General features: G+C 43.0%; 1 protein-coding gene across 1 annotated transcript in view; it reads left to right on the top strand.

The window, feature by feature from the left end:
* The window catches only part of kdm6ba (lysine (K)-specific demethylase 6B, a), a 94443-nt gene that overhangs the window by 54508 nt on the left and 21505 nt on the right, over positions 1-18430 (top strand). The window contains exon 5 of the mRNA XM_023400642.2: positions 9558-9619. The gene's annotated coding sequence lies outside the window, so the exon portion shown is untranslated. The remainder of the gene's footprint in view (positions 1-9557; positions 9620-18430) is intronic.

Here is an 18430-nt window from a genome sequence, read left to right as displayed (position 1 = left end):
AATATTTACATTCACTAAGAATAACAACTATAAAACGTAGAAATACAAATGGTCACTGTTATGTTAAAGCAGGAAGTCTAAGTGAACAAATTGAACAATCAAAAGTACAGAAATGTGATGATATGAATATAAAAATATATTATTTACTGTACAATTCTGAGGGGCCCTGATTCCAAACAGACAGACAAGGCACATGTGGTACTGTTCAAACTAAACTGGGTCTGCATGTCATCTACATATATGTAGATGACATGTAACTCACATGGGCAGTCGGTGCATTGTGGGAGTGTGGAGATGATGTGATAGTCTCTCTGAATTTGTTCAAACCCCAGCAGCCTTTTGCACCAGCTGTGCAGTCATAATAGTATTGTTCTACAATGATGAATCGATGTTACACGTAGCTCCTTTAACATGAAATAATCTCCACGCTGTGCCTACCATCATCTTCTCTACATATTAATGTGGAAACAGAGCAGAGAGGCAGTAAGCTCTCACACACCCATCCCCCTCTTCTTCTCCTCTGTCGCTCCATACCCTCCTCCCCTCCTCCGCTAACCCTCTGCTCTCTGCACAGTAGCACTGTGCATCTGTGTCATGTCACTGGGTTCTGGCGTCCCGGAGTAACCCCCCACACCCTCCCATACCAGTGCAATCTCTCTCTCTCTCTCTCTCTCTCTCTCTCTCTCTCTCTCTCTCTCTCTCTCTCTCTCTCTCTCTCTCCCTCTCCCTCCCTCCCTCCCTCTCTGTGTCCTTGTGTGGCTCAGACTGTCATCCTCGATCTCTTCATCTTCTCTCCTTCGACCTCGTCCCTCACTCCTGTCTGCTTCCTCCTAAAGAAGAGTCCCCCTCTCACCTTTCTGTCATCCTCTCTTTCTCTTTACTTAATGTGTGTCATTCTTTTAATTTCCCTCACTCTCTGTTCCCCCATCTTGCAACACAAATAAACACAGACATCATTGCTTTCTCTCTCCTGCCTCCCCCTCTCTCATGAAGCGTACACAAACATAAAACTGTCTCAGTGCATACGTTAATAGATCCAAGCTCCTGAGCTGGCTGCTGCATGCATAATCTATCTGCTCATACTGAATGTGAACGGTGCACTTATGAAGCTGTGTGTGCATGTGCACGAATGTGTGTGTGTGTGTGTGTGTGTGTGTGTGTGTGTGTGTGTGTGTGTGTGTGTGTGTGTGTGTGTGTGTGTGTTTGAGGCCCTAGGCTCCTCCCTCCAGAGAGAGAGAGAGAGACAGACAGGTGTGGACCAGATTGAGTTCCGCCTCATTTCCTCTGCCCTGTGCAGCTGGTCAAGGACACACATTTACACCAACACACACACTGGCATGTCTTCAGCACATGTTTATGCACACACACATACACACACTTAAAATACAAGGACAGAGACATGCACACTGCACACACCTCAAATAAAGACACAATGAAAGATGTAGAGGGATCAAATGCGGCATTAGCATAAACGAAGGTTGTCATGCTCATGTTCATGTTCACAAGACTGCACTTGAATTCCTATGGAAAAGGATTACTGCAATAATTACAGCACGATTGGCGGAGTATTTCCATGGCGACACAGACAGATTTGTGAATGGTGAAAATCCGGCCCCAGTATAAAGTCGCTCAAATCCCACTCACTGCATGCTACAGTCATACTATATTTAATACACACAGAAACATTCAATACTAAACTCACCTTATCAATATTTATAGATGGCTATGATTATTTATCTTTGACATAACAGCGCTCATATTGGCTATCCATTTTTCATTCTGGTATCAAATATATCTACAGTGGAGGAACATTATAACCATGGCACACACTCATGAACACACACAAATACACACACACACACACACACACAACAGCACACCCCGCTGATTTATGTTAAGTGCAAGAGTTCCACTAAGGTATCCAATATAATAAAATGTTGTAGAAAGGATGCAAGATTAAAGCTCATTAGGTCACAGATATTTCCCACGTGGCCTAGAACGACACACTGATTTACCTGCAGGCTAAGCTAAATAGTTTTTACCTTCCTTACCTCCATTCAGTGAGACAAAGGATGTGTAATGTTTCTCATCCACACTATGAAACAGATTTCTGCGGAGCCGAAACATTTTCTTTTCTTCTGCTTTTTGTCTCCCGCTTGACTTAATTTCTGTGTTATGGCATTTCAAATTTGATAGATATTGCACAGTGAAGTGTGACAGGTAAGGGCTCACCACCCCCACACTGATGCATAAGCACACACACACACCCTATTGTCTGTGCAGTCTATACATGTGCTGAGGTCTGACGTGTGATTGTGGATGGATCTGTGCAAGTGTGTGTTCCTGTCTGCTGTGGCGCCTACCCAGTTCAGGAAGTGTGGGGTCACAATGTCTGGAGGGGAGCCAGGTGGCCTCCCTCCCCATTAAATACCCAGACACTGATACTTTGCCTTTAAGAACACGGCCTATAGGAAGAGACTTACCATACAGACACAGAAGAGGTGGGGTAGAAGGAAGAGGAAGGTTGATATGTATACATTATGGGGTTGTATGCTTACTTGCTGGTGAAAGTGATTGAGTGATTGAATGCGTGTGTGTGTGTGTGTGTGCGTGTGTGTGTGTGTGTGTGTGTGTGTGTGTGCGTGCGTGTGTGCGCGCGCGCGTGTGTGTGTGCGCGCGCGTGTGTGTGTGCGCGCGCGTGTGTGTGTGCGCGCGCGTGTGTGTGTGCGCGCGTGTGTGTGTGTGTGGTCCTGTGAAGATGTTATGAGCCACCATGTGGGGATCACGTGTGCCACAGTCAGATAAAGAAGTCTTTGTGAGGAGATGCAGAAGATGCAGCTCAAGTCACACACATCCACTTGTGCATGCATGCACACACCCACACACACACTCTATACATACACACACTGTGACCTTTATGAACCACACTCTAATGCTCTTTAGTACCTCAGCTTACTTTAAGTTTTAAACACACCCTGGTTGTTAAATGTATAGTATGCAATTTTTTGGTACGGCTCAATAAAAACAATAACAAAAGACTGGATTAGGTGACGTGGCGTGTCAGTGTCAATCATTTACGTTTTTTTTTTATTATCAGCACGGGTCTCCTCTTCTCCAAAGCAAAGTGCCTGAGGTGATTAAAACTGTTAAAAAGAAAGAATAAAGCAGTTTCAGGTTAAAAATGATTCCGCAGTTGCTCGGAGCCAAGCTGTCACTAAATAAAACATTACGTTACCTTGATTAAAATTACATATTTCTCTAGGTTTGAAAATTGCTGGAAACATTTGGGCTACTGTAAGTACACAACTCAACAAACTATATAACGTCATTTTAATGAAGCAAAGTTACATATTGTACCTTTGAACTCAATCAGTGTGGCTGGTTGCAAATTAGAAATTTCCATTTTCCACCTTTTATATTTTGATAGGTATGAAGTCATTGTGGTTTGGGGCACACACACACACAGCAGTGTAATAAAGGTCTGAGTAAGTCTTTTTGGTATGTGACGGTTAACTTAAATAGCATTGTGCAGCTGGATAGTACAGTTTAGCACCTCTGCACAGGTATGTGGGCTTGGCAGGGCTTGCCTGACCACTTTCCAGCTCTGTATCACATACACACACACACAGTCACACACACTTGGCCCCAGAGACAGTAAGAGTGCATCCTGATCTAATGCCTACTGCACTAATCACACTCACAAAAAATAACACACACAGAGTTCTTTTAGGGGAGGAGAATATTGTCATCCCACTACTTATCACCTTCAACAAAAAGATCACTTTGTTTTCTTCTCCGATGCCTCAGGCCATATTTGTCAGACTGTGTATGTGTGTTTTTGTATGTGTAAAGCGAGTTTAGGCATGTCAGCTGTGTGCTCCTCCTCACTCTGTTGTTGTTTTTGAGCTACTAGGAGTGTGTCAGCATACACAGTCTTAAGTAGTCAGAGACTCCAGTTGTTTTGCTGACAACAGTGTAACTTGCATGTCAGAAGCTTAAGGGATCAGTGCAATCAGTGTCTCTTCAGGTGTGTTTGCCAGAGACCAGCTGACTATTTTGCTTTTACAAAGTCATGGTTCCAGCAGTTTGCAGTTTGTTGAAGATGACATGTCATCTATGCAGCCAGATGTGCATTTTGAGTCAAACAAAAGATTTAATAGAAACAGTGATGTCATGATAAATAAAAGTTTGGAACATCCATAAACTTTTCCTGATGGTTTCAACCTCTTGGAACATGAACATGTTGCGTCTACTGTAACAAGTCCAGGTGTTGTGTTCTGCTCAGTGATTCGGCACTGGGGTACGTTAACAGTTTGGGCTGCGTGTTTGCATGAAAGGTGATAATAAAGTTGAGTTGAGTTAAATGCTGTTTTTAGGGATGGAGTTGACCAGTCAGAGTTTGACGACAGAGCCATGTGTTATTTTAGAGGACTGACGTCACAAGACTGTGCCGGCGATGACTGCTGTGGCTCTGAATACTGTCTACAGCTGTGAGGGACGCGCTCTGCTCGGCTGCTGTGGTGTGGTTTCTGTGAGCTTGTGTGTGGGTGTGTGTCTGTGTGTGAGAGAGAGAGAGAGAGAGAGACAAAAAGAGAAAGGACAATGAAGGTAAAAACAGCACATGGCAAGTGTTAAAGGGTTATATTCATCAATTTACACGTGCTTGCTCAAACAACTCACACACACACACACACATATTCATTCTGTTCACAGGTCTTGATTTTGGAAGCAGCCACTGCCGGGCTGCTTTCATTAGCGTCTGTCTAGACACAATTTATTACCAACTGTTCATTCTTGTCTTCTCTCCCTCTCTCTGTCTCTCTCTCTTCCTATTTGTGTGTTTGTGCTCACTGCTGCTGGATTCTCAGACAGTCATGGGGTGTATGTGGTGTGGTTCTAGTTGGTTAGTCTGTCTGTCACCCTCCTCCTCTGTATGTGGGTGTTGTTCTCCTGCTTGTCCCCAAAGAGAGAGGAAGTCTGTCTGTCTTGTCTGTCACGTCATCTATCCATCCGTTTCTTGCGTGCGTGTGTGTGTGTGCGGGGGAAGTTGGAGTGGGTGTGATGGTTTGTGAGCCAGGCTTGGTTTTGACCATGACCTTTTGCCGAAGCCATGTGGCAGAAGTTCACCAAGCCAAACAGCCCCGACCACAGTCAACCTGACACTCCTCCTCCTCAGTGTCTTTAGCTCTGCCAGCTCTGGTCTCACAAACACATGCATGTTTACAGGCAAATGAGACAGAAACAGACTCTCATGCATGCATACAAAAATAATATGTCCTCCACCCAGTTTAAATCAAGTATTTTGGGCTTCAGAGGCATGACATTTGATATAACAGCATGTAGCTTTCCAAATACCAACACATCTCAAAGAATAACCAAAAACATATAAGTCTTACTGTTTCAGTTTGGAGGATTAAAAGATAGGGTTGAAAAGTTTTAACCAACTAACTGAATGAGTCAAAATGATCCACTGCAATTCTGCAAGAATCTGTAAACTCTGCCTCAGTGAACCAGTAACTCAAATAACCTGTCAATCACACAGTGCCCTCTTAAGAAATGTCCTTATCTACCCGGGTCCTAATTTCACACACAAGTTCAGGATGGGGTCTAACAGCATTCCAAGCAGATCTAAACAATGTCCTCACTCATGACTAGATGCTTGATGTGTGTATACTGCCCCCAGGCAGGTGACTTTAGCTCCTTTTCTACAGGCGTCCTGCTATATTGCTGTTCCAAATAACCTTTCCTTGTTTATACTGAACCAAACAAAACTGGCGTGAAGTGTAACACAACATCGCCAGTGTCCTGTCCCACCATGCCAGCTCTCCCTTTTACACTGACATTGTTTCTGCTCTGTAACTACCTCCACTGCTGGCTTATAGTTGGAAGAACAATGCCCCCATATTACACGTTCTTACAGAACGGCGAGGTGGAATAAAGGTGCAACTTTCCCACCTTGCACAGGCTGTGTAAAAGAGGCTTTTGTTAAAGATTAATTTAAGGATGTAACCTGTCAAGAGTGATTGCCTTTAAACACACTACAGCGAGCACAGCAGACAAATGGCCATGCCACAAAGAGACACACAGGCAGACATTGAATCTACACTAAAAGACACTGAAGATAAAAACCCTGTCATTTACCACCACTCCTGAAGCAGCCCACTACTTTATGTATATGTGTGTGTGCAGGTACGAAGCCTGTTGCCCTAACTTGAAAAGTCCTACTGAATCACCAGTGACTAAGGGCTTGAGCAGCCCAAGCATGGCTATTTTACTCACGCCATGCAGGCTCACACACGCTGAGGTGAATGATTTAAGCTGATTTTACTGTGCAGCAGGTAACTATGTACAGTATGCAGCAAAGCAGCAAGACAGCTGTCATTTAAACAGACACACAGGTGTCAGATTGTGCCTTTGCAACAACTGAAGTGTGTATTTGTTATTGCAAGTTACAGCATGTGGATATGTGTGAAGCATAAGTGTGTTTTCTGAGGGTGTGGGGGGGTAATTTACTAGCTTTTATGTACATATCATTACACTTCTGGTGCTTTTTTATTTACCTTATAAAGGATATTTAGGAGCACCCTGTTAGCCGAATGGTTACACTGCAACACACAACCTCCATGAACCTGGTTTAATCCAGGGACCTTTGTTGTGTGACATAATTCTCTCTCCCCCTTGTTTCCTGGCTGCCTGTTCACTGTCAGCAGTCATAGATGATATAGGTGAAAGGCAAAAATACCAAACCACTAGTCTTTTAAAAGATAAAGAAAAATTAAAAAAAATTAGTGGGGGGGGGGGGTGATTGGACTTTCATTCAAGCAGTGCTGACATACCTGTACATACTGTGGTTTAAGATATTTGTTCAGTTATTAAAACAATGGCAATGAATTAAGGAGCAGTGAAGCTTAGTCCCTGCATTTATTACAGTTATACCACATCTGTCAAAATACATTGCAGGGACACTCAGAGAAAAAGTTAAACCTGCCTCAACATTGGCCAAGAGCGTGCAAGCTCACCTTCCTTTGTAATATAAACTGGATATTTCTGCTGTAAACCTGACAACTATCATCGTGGTGGATAGACTTATTGTTGCCATGATAACTGTCCAGAGTTGTAAAATCCTTCAGCTTTGTAAAATAAACCACTGTGTAGTGTTTTGCCATCATCTTCACTGACTACTCAGATTACACTTCCTGGATTGTGTTTGATGTTCTCACTGTACCTTTAGCTTTCCTTACAGAGCCCTGTGCTGTTAAACACAGTGTTGTTTTTGAATGCCAAGTAAAGACGACTCTGCAAAACACTTCTTTTTTTTTTCTTTCCCCCATCTGTCTCTGTCAAACCAGTCCTGCTCTGTTTTCACTCTCTCCTTATCTCTCTTACCCTATCTTGGTTTTTGCTCTTTTTTCAACTTTTGTCTGGCCCAAGGCTTTCTCTCCATCTTCCTCCACCTATCCCCCTCTGCCTCTTCATCTCCTCTCTTTACCTCTGAGCAGTGTCTCTGTCGTTCCACCCCACTACCCCTCTCTCTGTGCTGGTTAATGTCAAAGGAAGATGCTCCCACTGGTTAACCTTTACAGACAAAAGATAAACACTTTCTATATCTCTCTATCTCTCACTCCACCTGTCATTATTTCTCTCATGCCCTCTCTTACACAGTCTCTTTCTTCATCTGTCACTTCCTGTTTCAATACAAACATCTTATGCCTTGTCATGCTCCCTCCTTTCCTCCCCCTCTCAAGGTCTCTCTCTCTGTGATCGTCTTTATCTTTCTCACAACCCTCCCCCTTCTTCCTCTCCCCACAGTCCTGATATCGATCAAGGTCAAACAATTATGTCAAAGCTTGTGACATTCACTCAATGTGTCATGAAAGAATAGATTCTGCCCTTGCAACAATTCAGCCTCCAGCAGACACCCACTTCTGCTAAGGTGGCCCTACTCAAAATGCACCCACATTCTCTCTCAGCCACCTACACACACACACACACACACACACACACACACACAGACACAGCAGGTTTACACCTTTACAGTCTTGCCAGCTGTGACCCTTTAAGGGATGCGACCTTTGACCTTGAGTTCAAAGGTTGGAGGCCTTAACCACCAGGCTGCAAGATCAGTGAGGGCTGAGCCAGCTATATCTGCCTCGTCTTCACACAGCTCTCACACACACACACACACACACACGCACACACAGCCTGCCTTGGGCTATGTATACTGCATTTGTTATGTGTATACATGCACAGTATAGAAACATATGAAAGTCACCATGTGCAGGTGTGCTTTGTGTTACAGCCTCATGGTGGAATATCAGAGCAAATAGAGTGGAAGAATGAATGAAGGAAAGACCATGTTTGGCTTTAGATCTGACACCAAAAAGCAAAGTGGACACAATGTCATGTGTCTACACAGTGGCATGTGTAGGTCAAAGGTCACAGATGTTAGAGAAGGAGAAAGGAGGGAGGAGAAGACAGGTTGCTGGGTTATATGTGAAGTATGAGGAAGAGGACAAGAGAGGTGGTGACATTTAGGTTGAAACTAATGTCAACCACAACCATTTGTTAAAAGGGCATATTCTGTGTATGTGTGAGTGTATATAAGAGAAAGTGTGTGTGTGTTCATTTGGTCCTCTCATTCCCTGTTTCTGTAATGTGTGTGTGTGTGTGTGTGTGTGTGTGTGTGTGTGTGTGTGTGTGTGTGTGTGTGTGTGTGTGTGTGTGTGTGTGTGTGTGTGTGTATGTAACCATGCCTGTTTTAGTGCTTTAACACATTACAGGTGCTGTGTGTTCTCAGGGTGTACACGGAGAGGTGTGTGTGTGGTTTTTATGTGTGTGTGTGTTGGGGGTGGGGTGGTACACCAGAGTACCACCTGTTCTCAGTCATGTGGCCCAGCATTGACACTGTGAATCACTGAACAGGCGGCACACGAGGAACACACACACACACACACACACACACACACACACAGATGGCCACAGTACTGGTCCAGGCCCTGCTGTGCATTTTGGCTGACACACACACAAACACAAATACACACACACACACTCTGTGGTTTCATAAGCCACACTGAATGACATATCGACAACAGCATGACCATATAAGAGTCGGCAAACATCACGCATGCATAATTAAAGAAGCAAAGGGAATAAAAAATGAGCTGTAGCTTGTCTTCTTTTAACCCTTGACTAAAGTGATAATGAATTGCTGACTGCTGCTTCAACTCGCACTGGAATGTCACAGATGTGTTTGACCTGGTTTTGACAAAAGGTGAAAATAGAAACTCTTCTTTAACATCCCGAGCACACGTCGCTGCAGTCTCATTTCAGGCTGGACATTTATGGATTAAGTGGTTGAATTAAATGCCTGATTACTGTTCCCAAACTGAATTTGATGGATAGACTTCATGTTGCCTTCATTCTGTTGTGACTGATTTTCTGAGTGACTGTAATGCAACAAATTGCTTTTTAAAGTCATGTCAAGCTCTCTGCTGCTGCTGCTGTTTACACTGTTCAACTTCTAGACTGACCTATGTTCCTCCATATTGTGGTTTCAGGAGGTGGGAGGTGTCATGGTGGCCTGCTGAGAGAGACGGACTACATTACCCATGATCACCAGGTAAGGCTCTCTTTTAGCTTACACGTTACATAGTTTCTCCTCCACTGATTTCATTCTATACTGTTTCTTTCGTACTAATTTCTTTTATCCACAAATACACTCCACTCTGCCTCTATATGTACGTAGTGCTGTACTGTTAATGTAAGCTTTTATAATGATGATTTAAGTAATTCAAAGTTGTTTTCAGGTGGTTTTTCACTTATTTTGTCCATCTACTGCATTTAAATATCAATATTTAATAACATGTACTGCCTAGGTACAAACAGGTACAATACATACACACGTTCACACACAAGCACTGTTGTACACTATGTAGGTTAGACAGGTAGCGAGTGAGTAAGACAACAGAGAGAGAGCGCTCTTTATGTACACACACAGCTTTGTGAGTTAAAAAAGTAATGGATTGTGAAATTATGGGTGTGAGTGGTGCGCTGCTCCTTTCACTAAATCAACTGTTCTTTTGAATAGTGTGTGTGTGTGTGTGTTGTGTAAGTCCTCAAAGAGTTGTGTACTCTGGAGGCCTCTGAGTCAGATATCAAACTTACAACCTCTTGCTCTTCAAAGCCACATAAGCATAAAAAAAGGTCACTGTTTTGCTTGTTCTTTCTGTTAGCAACCAGAGTTCACAAAATACATCAAGCGTGTGGTGTTTGTGGTAGATTTTCCCAGTAACTTGCGAAAGTAATAGATGCCAGAATCATCAGTGTGTCATGTTAGTTTTGAGTAGCATTTTAAGAATAGATAGCTGTTACTGTTTTAGTGAAACTGGAACAGAAACAAGTTAATCAGCAACAATTTGTTTATCAGGTAATCATTTAAGATATTTTCAAGCAAAAAGCACTGGTACAAGCGTCTCACATATGAATATTGTTCTTAGTCTTTTATGACTATGTCTTTTTCTTTCCCATTGTTAGGACAAGTGAAGTAGTTTAGTAGAAAAAGTAGAAAATTGTGATGGGCATGATTCACTGTTTTCAGATATTTTATCGACCAGAAAATCTAGAAAATCATTGGTAGGTGAGATAATAATCAAAATAAATGTTACTTGCATCCCTAATTAAAATATGGCCTGAAGAATCTTCAATTTTAAATGTAAAACTTTACTTTTCAAATGCATCAGTCCTGGAGATAATACACAAAATTCCTAGTAGCCAGTGCATTTCAACCAATGTTCTACTTTCACACTACTCTTCACAACAAGTAGTAGTGGCTATAGCAGTAGATACACTAGTCCCTTGCAGTTCAAAGCAGTGTAGTTATTTTACCAATCTACCACACAGAATTACCACACCTGGTCTATACCATTCTAGGTGAGCCACCATTTAGCTTCAGAGAGGCTACAAGCTCATTTCACATGGATGATTTCGATGCTTTCACCGTTTAAGAGGAAAACTGGCCAATTAGACAATCTCCTGAAAACATGATGTACTCCTCAAAGAGCCATCAAAGCTTTTTAAACTCCTCTAAGCTGGGTTTACTTTTCACTATGTATAACTTTGGGATAGTGAGGATATTAAGCAGGACTGGAGTGCTTAGCTTATCATAGAGCTACAGTCGGGATTAGCTGGTTGTTTGAGGAACTAGAGGGAAAGCTAGGTTCTCTATCGGCCCTCCTCTCCTTGAATAAGGTCCCTAATTATCAGGGCTGTAGCAGACCATTCAGCCAGCTACATGGCTGCTATATGTGGGTGTGCTAAGCCAGTCTGTCTGTCTGGCTGCCTGTGTGGCTCTCTGTCTCCTCGCGGTGTGACTGTGTTTGAGTATGTGCGTGGAGGTGACTATTATCATGTCTGTCGGTCTCTCGCTGTACCCAAAAGGCTGACTCATGGTATGCCACACACACTAACACACACACACAGACCCACACATAGTCCTACATATTAAAGGCTGAGATGTACAATCTGTACTATAAACATAGTCTCCTACAACTGCAGAGCACACACACATACCTTCTTCCCTCTGCTGTTGCTCTGTCTGGACCTTAGGAGTATTACATGCTGTTTATTTGTTGAACGTGTGTGTGTGTGTGTGTGTGTGTGTGTGTGTGTGTGTGTGTGTGTGTGTCTGGTATGACAGGAATTTTTGGGGCTTGTACCCATGGGAGAGCTGCTATATATATATTTGGAGTGTGAGAACTGAGCCATCCTTGTCCCCGATCTCTTTAATTACACACACAAAGTCCCAACCACACACACACGCCTGGCTCCCTTCCACACACATGAATAGAGGATTGCTAGTCATGCATAAGAGCTGTAAGAACTTAAACACACAGCGCCTCACAAGTCTTTTTTCCCCTTATTGTCCCTTCCTGCCACACACACACAAAGACACACAAACACACACACACACACATTTGGGACCCCCGGGACAGACTGTAATGGCTTGGCTTCCCTTGTTGTGGGAGAGGAAGGAGGGGAATTGTGCTCAGACGTACATTTAATATTCTCAGACTTTTATTATATACAGTACAGTGCATCTATGAGAGAAACAGCTGGAGGAAACTATGTCTGTGTGTATGTGTGTGGGGCAGAGTGTGTGGTACACTACAGTCCCACCCATACCCACATCAATCAGCAATCCTCTTCCTGTTCACTTTGCAGGGCTAACGGTCTCCCACCACACTCTTTATAGTACAATTACACACACATTGACACACACAAAGCGGAGCAAAGTCACACACTTGAGACAACAGACACTCTCTCGACACACCTAGTGGAAGACATGGTGTAATAATCTCCCACTGGGAGCAATATGAGAATACAATATGACTTCAGATGATGTGGGTAAAATGGCAAACTGAAATAATTTTATTCACATACAGCAGCAACAAACATAGCAACATAACATTTGCATGAATAGTACTGTCAGTCTGTCGTAGTGCAGGAGAGACCAGTGAGACGCAAACAATATATAGGCTACAAGCCACAATGCTCTAGTTTACAGCTCCATGGTGGATAATTAAGGACTGGAGCAAGTCATGAAGTAATAGCTTCCAGATGATGTAATAAAAAGTCTTTACAGCTAATTTGATGTAATATAATAATATACATACAGATTATTATAACATTAAGGTTGCAGGTTTTCTGAGTATGTAATTACATCATCTGGAATTTAATTAGGCCTACCTAAACCAGTTTTGACAGCTTCCATCCATTTAGAGAGAAATGTGTTACGTATTGACATGCTGTAGCATTATTAGCTGTTGTAAGCTCTTGCTCCATGGTTACTCTTAGCTAGAAATGCAAGCAGCCTCTTGAGTTTAAATTTTCAACTTTTACTCTTTCGCTTAAGCAGACAAACTGGCAGCCGGAAATGCTTCCATGTTTGCATTCATTAAGCTCACTCTGCAGCACTGTGTGTGCTGTATCTGTCGTAGCGTGCAGCTGATTTCTCCACACAGCCTTTAACACACAACAACAAAACATCCACATACAAACACACTGCCTCCCCGTGTCAAAGACCCCCACTGTGCTGCATCCCTCCTCTTTCTCAACACAAAACACATTATTGAACATTCATTGTCACTTCACAATAGACTAGATCTACCCTGGTGGTACATACCGCACATGCCATGCACTTACTTCATCAGGGGTTTGAATCTAGCACACAAACACACACACACACACACACCCCTCTTGTTACCGCATACCAACAGAAGTAAAAATGCCTTCAGCTATAACAGACAGTGAGAAACTGATGTCGTCACTGATTCGCACCAAGACAGAGCGAGATTTCCTCATGTTCTGATTTTATTGTTTTTTAAAATTGGTGTGACCATAAATAAACTGTGTGTGTGTGTGTGTCCTTATGTCATTGTCTCAGCATCATCCATGACACACTCCCGTCCTCCCTGTGCCAGCTAATTTTGCCTTCTGTTGTCCTGCTGAGGGAGTACTTTCTAAATATAACCCCTACACGTGTGTGTGTGTGTGTGTGTGTGTGTGTGTGTGTGTGTGTGTGTGTGTGTGTGTGTGTGTGTGTGTGAGAGAGACACACATACAGTTGGTTGTACCAATGTGGCCCTTTGGCGTTATTACAGAGCACAGGATGGTTACTTTGGCGAGGAAAAGCTGGAACAAATGTTTCCGGCCTTAGAGAGACCCATTTGTGTTTTTCAAAGCCTTGTTTACCTCACACAGGATCTTAGCTGGCAGCCTCTGAGCACATAGCATATAATTCTTTTACTTCTGTGTTCACAGTCATATTTATGTCACCTACTATTATTATTAGCCTCATAACTCAGGTTTTATTTATAGGCTGAGCAATGTGGACTGTATTGCAAAAATAAATAATACATTGTATTGTTCAGCCTTCACTGACCCTAGAGCATCTATTTATCCATCTAGTTATCTATACACTTTACATTATCTAACATAGGCTGGACTGTATAAACATTATATTAAGTCCATATAGTATATATACAGTTGGTTATATATATCATAAAATGTTATATGTATACAGTGCAAGTATGTATTTCAACAATAGAAATCAGGGGAGTATCTAAGCATAGGTATAAGACTGCATCCAGAATAAATATAGGTACCTTAGCTTACCTTGCTTTCTTAGTGATTTACTAATGTTTTGTGGATCAATTATTTATGATCCACAAACAGTTATTTAAGCTATTTATGAGAACGACTTTTGGGTGGCCAGGCAGGTTGTGAAGAATCCCTTTGACTGATTGGAAAAGCTCGCAGAGGGTCAGGGCAAAATTCCATTTATTTTCTCACAACCTGGCAATTCAGATGTTGCACTTAAAATGACTAATAGCTGATCTATAAATCATTAGTAAATTGATTATTCTTTTTTTTTTTTTTTTTTTATGAAGCCAATAGTTACAGCTCATAAACCCTTTAAAAAGTGCCTGTGTAGAGAGTGTTGACTAAATATATAGCAGGTATATAATTTATCAGGGAAAATATAAAAACAAACACTGCTTCAAATGTGTCTCAATGTCTTCCAATAGAGCATATTTAAGGATTGGCTTACATACAGTTTCTCACAATCATTAATAGTCTTAAATTAGGGACATAGTTCGTTGTTTTGCTGATAAAAAATAAACCTATATATTTATAATCCACATGTTAAACTATCCAGTCAGCAATATTGTCTGTGTGTGCTATTAACCCACAATGACAGATAACGATATACAGTTAGCCTATAAATAGACTATTATATGAGTTTATTTTAGAATAGCCTATTTATCCTGTAAAGCCTATATCTGGACAATTTATTTTCAAAATCTAAATGTATCTTCTAAATCTAATCTTAACACTGTGATAGCCTCACTCTATCATAGTGTAATATGGCGTCAGCGGGTAATACTCTTCCTCATCCAAAAATAGACGGTCACACGGAAACATGCTCCTGGCCGTTCACCAGTACAACAGTCGGTCACGAGTCAGCCTTAAAAAAAGTCTTGACTGAAATAACATTGTAAAGGTACAAACCGATAAATAAACCTGTCAGGAGGAGCCAGGAGCAGCTCCGGTACCGGGAGTTGGACTCAGTGCCAGTTTGCGCTGTCAGGGAATTCCGGGGCCGTGCGGTGACGTCACGTAAGTGTGTGTGTATGTGCGCCTGTTTCGCTGTGCGTGCGTGTGTTTGACTGTGCGTGACTCTGTCCCTTTAAAACAGAGCTCAGCGCAACACGATCCCTGCGTGGCTGCTTGTGTGTGAAGACACAGGGAAAAAGGAGCTCGACGCAGAGACATACAGAGACTGGAGCGAGCGGGGCTGTCGCTGCACGGCAAAGGCAGCCATTATACGGAATAATAAGAAGAATATATAGAGAAGAACGAGCCTATCGCGGACATCACAGCCGTCAGCCGGCTCAAATTTCATGGTTGTTTCGAGAGGAAGCGACAGAGACTAACAGGGATTACAGGGCTATAGCTGCTCCGATCAGCCGGCTGGTCGGGAATTTCTCTGCAGCCTCGGAGCTCCAAACTTGCGGATACAAAGACTGTAAAGGCGACCGTGGATCTCAAAGAACCGGATACATATATCCATTAGGAAAATATTTTATTTCTGGAGCGTCCATTTGAAAGACTTGAATGAACGGTGAGTGATGGGGCTGCTGTGAGAACCGGGAGCATTTAAAAGTCCAGTCGACTTTGTTTTGTTTGTAATAGGGGAAGTTAGTGGTCATGAAAAACTCTTTTAATATAATATGCCTGGATTTGTTTTACCATGACGTGCTCGATTAATGATTACTAGGAGAGGCTGTGGTGCCATTCAGGACAATGAGTGAATTACGGTAATTGATTAAAACGGAGCAGTTGATCATCTGTAATCGATGAGGTGGGGGAATTTCGCTGTGTTTTCTCAACCACAGGTGATTCTTTAATCCCACGCGTGTGTGTGTGTCTCACTTCGGCGAATTGTTTTCCTCACATCCAACACTGATCATCTTAACCGGACATGTTTAATCATTCATTGCACGTGGATGTGAGTGTTTTATGTAAATTGGTAGCGATGGGAATTTAAGGTTCATGGACTTTTGGCAGCAAATGTCCCAATCAAAATGTTTTCAGTTTTTAAGGGTTTGTCCCGGGGGAAACTAACTGAGCGCACTGCTGTGTGCGTGTTTCCGTGCAGTATTCAGTCCATATAAACGGCTGATAATGACACTGGCTAGGTTACAAAAAAGTTGTCCTAATACATCTATTCATGAAATAGTGAAAATGACCTAATCCTCGTATTGCTTTGGGACACCGCGGGTCCTATTTTTGTCATGGTTGCCCTGAAAACTCAACTCATGATCATCCCATGGCTAGGAAAGGGAGGGAGAGCTGGAGGACAGGGAGAGAAAATTGCCTGTGTAAGGAGATCTCACGCCATTGTGTGTGTGTAGGAGTGGGTGGCTGTGCTGGAGTAGGAGTGGGGGTGGGCAGGATCACTGAGGTCGGCAGCCGCATAAAGTGAATGGATAGCTGCCACCCCCATCACCCCCAGTCAATCCTTACACATACAAAGAGCCGGATTGAAAGGAAGTGATTTGCATCACCTCTCCTTTGGGGGGAGGGGCGGTGTTTTGGGGCTGTCCTTGAGGTCTGGGTTTTCAGGGGTAGTCAGTGCACTAAAGTCTGACCACATTGTATTGTTTGGTCAACGTGATGTGTTGCCCAGTTATCACCCGCAGTGGGAACACTAGTCCAGAGTGGCCAACTAAACTGACTTTTTGCCTTTCAAACACACTCTGATGCTTGTATCCTGATCCGAGCTCTCTCTGATAATAAAGCAGCCGACATGAGTCAGCTGTGTTCGGTTATGGCAGCTCTTTACTTTTCACACATCCAGCTGACACCCATATATATATATATATCGGTTTTGGTCCGTGCGTCTCCGCGCGCTTTGGATAGTTTGAACCGAACTGAAGCACAGTCATGAGAGAAGCATATCAAAACAAAGAAGGTTAAACGAGGGTAAAAACGAGTGGTTTGGGGGCGTGGTTAAGTCTTTTGGGATATAATTCATTGTTGATATTGGTGGCTGTTATTGCGTCACCGCCCTTAACCTTTAAGTGCTATCCACCATGTTTCACTGGTCGTCGGACATGAAGTTGATGAGAATTTGTGGCTGGCTGGAAAGGGAAGGGGGCTTACTTGTCACTTTATTGCCCGCAATAAACGGACCCGGGGCAGGAAGAGCAGAGTGTGCTGGCATGGGATCGCGAAGAAAACAAAAAAGGAGCCTTTGAAGGTTCACTTCCGATCAATCAGATCGATTGGCATGGAAACCAGCGACGCGTTTTGTCTCCGCGTTTGATGTCGGAGGTTGTAAAAAGTTAAAGCTTCAGATCGCTCCACACACTCTTGGCCTGCTCTGTGCTGCCTCAGCTCTTCCCCGCCCCCGTTTGTCCCGTGATCTCAATAGGAGCGTGTGTGTGTGTATGTGTGAATGAACAATCGCCGCCCATTTACTATGAGTGACGAACATGGAGGAATATTAAAGTGATACACACACACGCGCCAGGAGGGAGAGAGGGAGATGACGGTGGAAATAAAGCAACAATAGTGAGTGAGTCAGGCAACTTGAGTAAGCAGAAGAGGAGTGTGTGTGTCAGGAAAGTTTCCTCATCCCACCTTCCAACCCCCATTCACCATGTGTAGCTTTGATAGAGGTGTTACAGGGTGTCCTCGGAAAATTAAGGATTACTTTGATCTAATTAAGGGTTTTCCTTTATGTCTGTGGCTGGCATGGGAAATGGGTCAGTATGTCTTAAAGTACTTATTCATCGGACACTGCTGCAGCAGTTAATGGTGATGATGTGTGTGTGTGTCTTGGATGTGACAGTTTTGGGGGCTTCTCTTGCCTCTTGACAAATTCTGTTGCCTGTTACTGAAAACAAATACAATCAAGTGTGTGTGTGTGTGTTTCAAAGGGAAGCAGGTGGGGGAAGTGAGTGGATGTCATGATGAAACATTTGTTTGTGTGACACCGCACTCTTGCAGCTTTTCCAGTAAAGGGTGTCGATTCTTCTCCAGAAAGCAACACAAAACGAGAGAGCAATAGGGAAGAAGGGAGGTGCAGGACAACATCTGCACAGCTGACAGTTTCACAGACACTCCCCACACACCCGACACATCAGGCGTTAAAACACGAGTTCTGCTACGTGTTACCTGGCACAAAGGCTGGAAACTAGTTGAGGAATTTCCCATAGCCAGTCCAATTCCCCTCTATTTATTTGACAGACATTAAGTACAGTAGTATTTATTTTTTGAAACAGCACTGACTGAATTTATTGCATTGTAATGGATATATGGATGATTGGCTGCCCTCACTAATGTAGTAAAATACCTTTTTAGT

Source organism: Seriola lalandi, unplaced genomic scaffold, assembly GCF_002814215.2.
Source record: "Seriola lalandi dorsalis isolate HSWRI2012SDOR001 ecotype SW California unplaced genomic scaffold, Sedor1 jcf7180002052764, whole genome shotgun sequence".
Lineage (NCBI taxonomy): Eukaryota > Metazoa > Chordata > Actinopteri > Carangiformes > Carangidae > Seriola > Seriola lalandi.
Note: the sequence above shows the minus strand (reverse complement) of the source record. Positions and strands in the feature narration are given on the sequence as shown.